This window comes from Hibiscus syriacus, unplaced genomic scaffold (assembly GCF_006381635.1).
Source record: "Hibiscus syriacus cultivar Baekdansim isolate YM2019G1 unplaced genomic scaffold, ASM638163v2 tig00009117_pilon, whole genome shotgun sequence".
NCBI classification, from domain to species: domain Eukaryota; kingdom Viridiplantae; phylum Streptophyta; class Magnoliopsida; order Malvales; family Malvaceae; genus Hibiscus; species Hibiscus syriacus.
The window spans coordinates 134,642-144,088 of NW_024062191.1; the positions used below are offsets into that span (position 1 = coordinate 134,642).

Below are 9,447 nucleotides of genomic sequence, written 5' to 3' on the forward strand. Positions count from 1 at the left end.
ATTTCATGTAAGGTCTTTGGTCTGGGCCACTCCAAGACTGCATCTACCTTTGACTGATCTGCATGAACACCATCAGTAGACACAACAAAACCAAGAAAAGTCACAGAAGTAGTGAAGAAAGAACACTTCTTTTGATTGACAAACAAGCACTCCGTTTTCAGCATCTCAAAAACAGCACGGAGGTGATTGAAGTGTGAAGTCCATGTCGGACTATAAACGAGGATATCATCGAAGTAAACTACAACAAATTTCCCCATAAAAGGCCACAAGACCTGATGCATAAATCTCATGAACGTACTGGGCGCATTGGATAGCCCGAAAGGCATGATCATCGACTCATACAACCCTTGTGGCGTTTTAAACGTCGTCTTCCACTCATCTCCAGGTCTTATTCTGATTTGGTGGTAACCGCTCTTAAGGTTAATTTTTGAGAAGACCTTAGAACCAGATAGTTGATCCAACATATCATCTAGACGGGGAATTGGAAACCGGTACTTAACTGTAATTCTGTTGATAGCTCGGCTGTCAACACACATACGCCAAGAACCATCTTTCTTTGGCACTAGTAGAGCAGGGACTGCACATGGGCTCATACTCTCTCGGATATAGCCCCTCTCCAACAACTCTTCCACCTGTTGCTGCAACTCTTCAGCCTCTTTGGGACTGAGGCGATATGCTGGTCGATTTGGCAAACTTGACCTAGGAACAAGGTCAATTTGATGCTGAATATCCCTCATAGGTGGTAGCCCAGGAGGAAGATCCTCTGGCATCAAGTTAGAGAATTCTGCTAGCAGCCGCTGCACTTCTACTGGTAAATCTGCATCCACGTCTACTGCATTGTTCTCGCAAGGTAGTAAGGTATAGACCACGTCGCCATGCTCAATCTCATCTAAAAACCTGGACATAGAAAGCAGAGTAGTATTATGGGTTACTGGGGTAGGAGTGAGTCCTTCCCGCCGGGGTGCCAACATAATTTTTTTTCCCTTGATGCTAAGGGAATATGTATTCTTCCGTCCATCATGAATGACACTGCGATCATACTGCCAGAGAATATATGACATGCATCCATTGACACAACATCACACTAGGCATTATCAAAATATTTTATACCAATTGAAAAAGACACGAGGCATCGCCTATCAACTGTTACCTCACTACCTTTATTTAGACATGACAGCTTGTATGGCTTAGGATGGCGGTCCATCTTCAACTGTAATTTCTGGATAACCTCCTCGGACACTACATTCTCACAACTGCCGCTGTCAATGATCATTTTGCAGACTTTATCTGCAACTGTGCAGGTTGTGTGGAAAATATTGGTTCTCAACCAATCATCCCCTGAATCGCCCTTGGGAGTAAGTAAACTCTTGCGAACCAGAGTCTCATGACCATCTCCATACAGCACATCATCAGTCTCATCATCTTCATACACGGGTTCGCCAATCTCCTCAGTCTCGTCTTCCGCGTTTTCCTCAATCAACAAATTTTTGCCCTTTTTACTAGCAGGCTTCCTACAATCAGTCTCCCTATGCCCTTGTTCACCACAACGAAAACATCTAATAGTAGGGTTAGAATTACCCTACGGTGGCTGTTGAGCATGACGGGAATCCTGAGGATGAACTGGTCGACTGTTATGATCGTTCCTGATCACTGGTCTCCTGTTTTGCTGTTTTTCAACAGCAAGTGCACGCTAGTAAGCTTCTAAAACACTCCACAGTGAATGAAGGCTGAGAACATCTTGTAAGGGCTGGCGTAAACCACCCAAATACCGCGCCACCATTTGCTCCTCCGTCTCAGATAAATCGTTCCGGGCGACCAATTGGTAAAACTCCTCCATGTAATCATCGACTGATCGTGCGCCCTGCCTCAACGCATGAAGTCGCTGAAACAAGGTTTGTGTGTAGCCGAAGGGAAGGAAGTGACCCTTCATCTTCTTCTTCATCTTCTCCCAATCAATGATCTTGGCCTTGCCCTGTCTTTCTCGTGAACGTCGCAACTGTTCCCACCACGCAGATGCTCTGCCCTTGAGTTTGATGGCGATCAGTTTTACTTTCACACGATCGGGGACTTCCTTATATTCAAAAAATACGCTCTACTTCATTAATCCAATCCACGAATCCCTCGGCCTGTAACGTACCAGAAAACTCATGGAGATCGACCCGAAAATCGAGGTCTCCATGACGCTCTTCCCGACCACGGTGTTCCCGGAATAGAGCACGATTGTGATATGGGTTTTCGAAAGCGGAATTGGTATCGTGATCAGAGGCCTCACGATCCTCGAAATCCTGCGTCGCCAGGCGCTGGGTTAATTCTGTGACTTGCCTCTGTAAATCCGCAATCATCACATCCTGAACGTTACGATCACGGCGTTGGGTTTCCTCATTCGGAACCTGCTCACGATGACCACGACCACGACCTCCAGCCATTGAAACTGGTGAAATTTCCCAGGAAGATGTAAGGTCCACGCAATGGAAGTCTATTTTTGTTTGAATGGATGAGTGACGCCAGACAGAATAGTGATTATCCTGTAAGCGCTCCAACAGATGATTCACAAGAGAAAATTCGCCCAAAAAAATCCAGAGAAAAAAAGTCTCTAGGGTTTAATAAAATATATATTATCAAATCAAACCATCCAAAATCAGTCCACAAGCCGGATTGTTATAGCCAAAAATAGTCTTTATTCGAATTTTGCCAAAAATAGCAAAATCCCGAAAATCACTCTAAATTGAAATTCGAAATAAAATAAGCAATCTCCAAAAAATCCGGCCTAAATCGGATTTAAATTGACTTCCTAATTGACAATCGAAATATTACCATAAATAGTAAAAATATCTAATTCTAGTGATTCGGAGGGGAAAACAGCAGCATTTGAGGTTGAAAAAAAGGCCACATGGAGCTTGGCTCCATGTGGAGAGCGTGCGCGTCGAAAAGAGCTTTCCGGATTTGGGTCTTATGCGCGATTCTAACACCTGTAGCCAAAGTTATGGCCTAAAGATTGAAACATACTCAAAACGACCCCAATGAGGAACATGTCACAATCAATTCCCGTCTTTGCGCTGATATGCCAATTCATGGTATCTCAGCGCCATCAAGGTGCAATCTGACAGCTCAGCATCATCTGTCTCGGATCCCCCTGCATCAATGAGTTGGTCAATGGGTGAGTTAATCATTATCCATTATCCTTTTTTACATGTTTAAAGAAGAAGAAGGAGATGGACAATGGGTGAGATGTTTAAAGAAGAAGAAGTTAAACCGAACGAACCGATAACGTGCACTTAATTAAAAGATCGGTGACCAAAGTCGAAGAAGAAAAAGAAAAAGAAGAACGACCGAGTGACTTATATCGAGCGAACCGATAACACAAGGGATCAAATGCACTTAATTAAAAAATCGGTGACTAAATTCGGTCAGATCGAAAACAAAGAGGGCTATTGGCATATTTTACCCAATTTTAAATTATCATGCATTTTAGATTTTTTTTAAATATTTTTATTGATAATTTGTTTTCATCCTTTTAGAGAAAGTTTGTTTTCTAGTATAAAAATCTTACGTCATTCTCTGTTTATGATGATACTTCAACATCAATGTTAATTTCTTTAACGATGGTGGCCAAAATGAAACTAAAACTAAACGCAATGTATGATTTTGAAAAAAGAATAATTGAGTGATCAAAATGGGATAAAAGTGGTAGTTGGGTACTAAACGGTAGTTTACCCTAAATATTTATATGAAACTTGAAGCATTGAGGGAGACACAACATTGTTGTACAAACAGTATTTATAGGGGAAATACAAAATGCTGCACAATGCAACATCACGACACCAAAAGGAAACAAAAACCAAAAGGAAATTGGGTGCTCTGAAGTACACATGAAAAACAAGATTACTTGCAATCTATATGATAAGTCAGTCGGGCATTAACTTCTCAATTCTAACTCTTTTAATGCCTCTCAATCTTGTCTATTAGATATATAATAACAAAATGAAGCAGAAGGAGAAAGAGGATGAGCAACTCCTTTAATTTCTCTTCACTTCTTTCTCCTCCCATCTTCCACTGTAATTTCACCTAATGATATCAACTACAACAGCTTGAAAACCAAGGACACTGCATTTTTTATGGCTGCACAAATATGTATCACCAAATTTCTTCTTTCTTAAGCCAAATTGTAGCTTGAAACTGAGACATCGGCAGGAGAAGCAGCATGGATGTACACAAACTCGATACTCTTTCCTGCAGGTAAAGAGTTTATGTGTGTTGGGAGACCATAAGAAATCCCAGATTTAGTGAGACCCCACAGAGGACCATAGAGCTTTGATATAGACAGCTTGAGATCCTTTAGTGTCTTGGAAGACTTGTTGGTCACCATTGTGGAATACCTGTAGTAAGTTCTTCCTTTTTCGTTCCAGGACTTCGTCACCTTCTGTTGTATGGAAACTGGACTAGAAGATGCTGCAAAACAGAATCCCCGGGTCAGATTCGTGATTTGATATCGAATTATAAAAGAACTATGACTGCAATCAATGTACCAAGAGTTGATTTGGCTTTTGGCTCGGTCCTCGGTTTGGCAGAAACTGGTTTAGGAGCTGGGATGGCCACTGCATTGGAAGGAAAAGCCATGATCATAATCATTGATACAAAAAGCAAGAACCATGGAACTAGATGGGGGGGGGGGGTACACGCTGTATATACCAGGAAGCAGCTGGTTGTAACCGCATGACCGCCCCCGAGTCTAGCCAGTATGCCGAGCAGAGGAGCATTGTTATAGGTAGCAGGCTCTGTTTGTTCATAATTGTCCCTTTCATCAGCAAAGTTATCGTAGGCATCAGGCCCTCCAACCACAGCACCGGTGAGGACGTTTGGGTCGCTTGTTTTCCTTGAATACCAAGCGGCATAACCTTGTCGGCAAGCGATGAATTGAGGGTGGACCTTGATTGAGACAATCGAAGAACCTCGGTGATGAACTTGTTGCGGGAAATTGTTACCATAACCAACCATGTAACTTGTAGCTCTTGGATTGTCCCCTAGAAGATAATCCACCTGAGATTTTAACATAGAAAAAAGCCATTAGAAAACATTGCTTAAGGCTGAAGTGTTAATCATTTATATCTAGATCTCTTTGGAGTTACCTGAGATTTAGCAAAAGAAAGAAGCTGAGATGGTGCAACATTGCCAGCATCACACCTCAAGGTTCCTCCAGAGGAAGTGAGATAGTCAGAGTACACGGTGGCTAAAAACGAGGCGCTCGTTACGAACTGCATGTTGTTCCATCGCTGTCGGAAAATCAAACCACCGGGAGTCTTCTGAACATTACGGCTACCCTTTCCGATCAACGCACACATGAAGTGCTCTGCCTTCTGATGATACCTCTCAAACACTGGAGCATGGAGACCAGCTTTGCCTTGCATTAAGAACTGCAGGTTCACAACAACCATTAATCACGAGATAAAGCAAAGAATTACTCGTCGAAAAGACGAACAATTATCGTTCGATATACCTTGGCGACAAGGGTCTGAACACCAGCGTACTTGACGTCCCAACCGAACTCGGTCATGGCCCAACCGGTTCCACCCATTGAGTCACCATTCTTTCCAAGATAGTTCAAGTAGTAGTCATTGTTACTAGCCTGGTACAACCATGCAGCGGCCCACAACAACTCATCCTATACAAAATTCCAAAATTCCGAGTTATCACAGCAAACATCCCATTTTCAATCATCAACCGACTTTTGCAGTAACATTGATTAACAAATATATTTTGATTAAGAAGAAAAAGGAAACTTACATTGTAGCCACTGACGGATCGGTAGTACTTTTGGGCAACTGTGATGCTGCTGTCATATTTGCCTCTGTATTTATCAGCAAATTCGAATAGCTGAAAAAACAGAAACCAAAAATCAAAATGTTTATCACTACAACAATTAATGAAACTTTCGTTAAGAAGCAAGTTGGTGATGTGTTTGAAATATGTGGAAAAAAAGGAAGAGTAAGCCTGGGATTGTATTCAGGAATACCAACTACAAATTTTTTTAAAAATGGGAACTTTTACAAATTTAGAGAAGTGAAAACACATTATCCGTCTAAAATACAAAGAAATATCTAAAATATATAGTAATTTAAAATTGGATAAAGAACGTAAATGGTCCCCGACTATAGGACATTGGTTTATTAAGTCCCTCAATTATTAAAAGTTACAAAATAGTCATTCGACTATGGAGTGTTGTTTTGTTGAGTCTCTTAACTATTAAAAGTTATAAAATTATCACCTGATTATTCATGATGTTCCAAACTGTCCTTCTTTCGTTAAAAAAATGGCAGCTGTTTAAGCTAGACGTTAACATGATGATTAGAATGTGATAGTTGAGATTTTAAGATCAAATTTTATCATATCACAGTTAACAAGTTAACGTTCAACTTAAAATATCGTCCATTTTTTAATGAAAAATAATTAGTCTATAATAAATAAAAACGATCATTTTATAATTTTTAATAATTAATACAATTAATAAATGGACGATCACCCTCGGCTATTTTCTCTATCCATTATTGGATATGTACGGTTTCATTTGGAGAGTTGACATATAGGTTTGGTACGTGAGGAACAAAAGAATTTTATTGTAACCTTTGCGGTACAATGAACGGTTAAGATCTACTAGTACAACAGATCTGTGGGTCAAGATACAATTAATCACACATGACAAAGGTACCAAGCCAAGCGCCTCCTAGATCCAATTTACACGCCGAAAATGTTTACTCGCCTATATAAAATTCAATTTGACACCAAAAGTTTTGAAGAAAACACCTCTAAACGACAACGTTTCTTTTGTGGACAGTTTTTTAGGAAACAGATACTAACACGGAAAATAATTATTACTATCATATTTTATTCTTCTTGTAATTTTATATAGATTAAACTATATGTTTAGTATCCTATTTATTACTTTGATTTGGTTTTGATCACTCGACTAATTTTTTAAAAATCATGCTTAATGTTATGTTTTAGTTTTATTTTGATCATTCGTCGTTAAAAAATTAAAAAAACTATTTACGTGATAATTTTTTTCAATGATGACATGACATTATCTTACGGCGATGCTCATCACCGTTAATTTTTTTAACGTTCGTAACTAAAATGTAACGTTAAGTGTGATTTTGAAACAAATAATAGTTGAATGACCAAAACGAAACAAAAGTTATACTTGAGGTACTAATCTTGTAGTTTACTCTTTACATAATACACAATTAAAAGTTGCTAGTAATATTGTTGAATTACTTTTAAAATCTAGAACTAAAATAAATCCACCAAAATAGGCTCAAGAAGTGTAACCGTAAGCTAAAGGGAGTAGGAAAATAACCTGAAAAGCGTGGTGAAGAAGCTCGCTGGAATACGCGGGGTAGGAGCGGCGGAAGACGACTGAGGCGGCAGCCATGGCTGCGGCTGTCTCACCGGCGAGATCCGACCCGGGATTGCTTGGATCGATCTTGTAAGCATGACGGTCGGTGGTCATGTCCTCGGGTCTTTGCCAACAGTAGTGGTCACTGTTGCCATCTCCCACCTAAAATGAACATCACTGGAAAGTTTCAGAAACAAATACAGATTCAAAATGCATCTTCACTTACTAAGAGTACCTCTCCGTAAAGAACGTAAGGTTCGGGGTGAGCTTTGATGAGATAGTCAGTGCCCCACTTGACAGCCGCCATGGCATGACCGAGCTCTCCGTTCGCTGCCATTTGCTTGCCGTACTCTACTATGCTCCACGACATCATCGTGATGGTGAACGCCATCGGCAGCCCAAACTTCACATTGTCCCCTGCATCATAGTACCCTCCTACCAGATCCAGCTGTTCGATTCCACATCCAAATTTCAATCATAATTTCCGATTGCAAAATTCAATGAGGGCGTTAAGCGTTAAGTTTAGCTTACTTACCCCACTGGCCTTGCCGTCATTCAAGCCGGAATTAGCTCTCCATAAAACTCTCTGGTCACGAGGAAGATAACCAGATCTTTGAGCTTCAAAGAAGAGAATGCTCTTACTCAGAGCTTGGTTATAGTCATGCCCACCAAATGCCAAAGGAAGACACAGTATTAAAAGCAAAGGAGCCATCGAAAATAGCCTCGTTAGCTTCTCCATGTAAAAGAAAAATCTGTTTTCTGCAGAATCTGTACACTGCAAAATGGGATTTCCTTCAACTTTCTAAAACCGAAAGAGATTGAAGCAATGTGGGTAGAATTTTATGGATTAAAATTCCAGATAAAACCCACAAATAAGAGACTCTTAGAAAGAAGAGAGAGAGAGCAGTGAGAGTGGGAAATGGAAGAGGAGCTGAAGCCTCTTTATATTGCAGAGGGGAGGAAGCAACCAAGAGAGTAGAAATAGGCCGGGATCAATAAATGCAAAATATTTTAATCTTTCATATGAAAACAAAAATAAAAACTTGTTTTTCCATTTTGGAGGAGAGGGAAACGGCTGATAAAAGAAAAGAACAGAACCATGTGGCTCTTTTACTGGGAAGAGTCGGTGTGGATTTTAATGCATTATAGGTGAAAGCAAATAAGGGTGTAAAAAGTTGATCCGACCTATAAAATTGATTGAAATTGACTCAAGTTAAAATTGTTTTTGATCTGTGCTGTGGCGATCCGAAATCGATTCGAGTCGGAATTGGTGTTGATCTGAACCCGAATTGGACCTGGAAATTGTGTATCTGAACCCGACCTGCATCCGACCTGAGAATGACCTGAACCCGAATTGAATCGAAAATATGATACCCGAACCTGAACTGCATCCGACTGATATGAACCTGAACCCCAGATTGACCTGGTAAATAACTGGTATTACCCGACCTGTTTTCAACCTAACCTATAATTGACTCAACCTGTAAATGATCTGACATGTTAAAATGATCTGATATTATCCTGACTTATAAGTGAAATTACAATTACTATAATTATGTTATTTTAAATTTATAATAAACTTATGATAATTAAATTAATATGATTACTTTTTGAAATTTAGTTTTTATATTAATTATAATTTATATATATTATAAATTTGGTTTTTATATTAATCCCAATTCTTTATATTATTTATATTTCTTATATTATAAATTTTATTTACAATCACTAAATTAAATTTAAATATTGTCTTATTGAACTTGATTTTATTAAATTATATTAATTAAATTAAAATATTCATAAATCTAATTTACTTTTAATGTGAAAATTAATTAATAATTTAAGTATAACTTAACTTGAAATTTTAAAATAAAAATATATTAGTTGAAATGATGAACTTATTAAATATTTGAAACTTGAATAACATTACAAATACTAAAACAAAAAATTTATAAATGAAATTAATTTTATTATACTTGAAAACACTAAAATTACAATAAAATCAACTAAACAAAATAAATTTATGTTGAAATAAATGCTCTCAAATCTTATAGCTA

The 9,447-nt window shown here is 38.8% G+C and overlaps 1 pseudogene; it reads right to left on the reverse strand.

Annotated features, from left to right (window-relative positions):
* Positions 1 to 3,870: 3,870 nt before the first annotated feature.
* Positions 3,871 to 8,348, reverse strand: LOC120203182 (annotated as a pseudogene).
* Between the last annotated feature and the right edge of the window lie 1,099 nt (positions 8,349 to 9,447).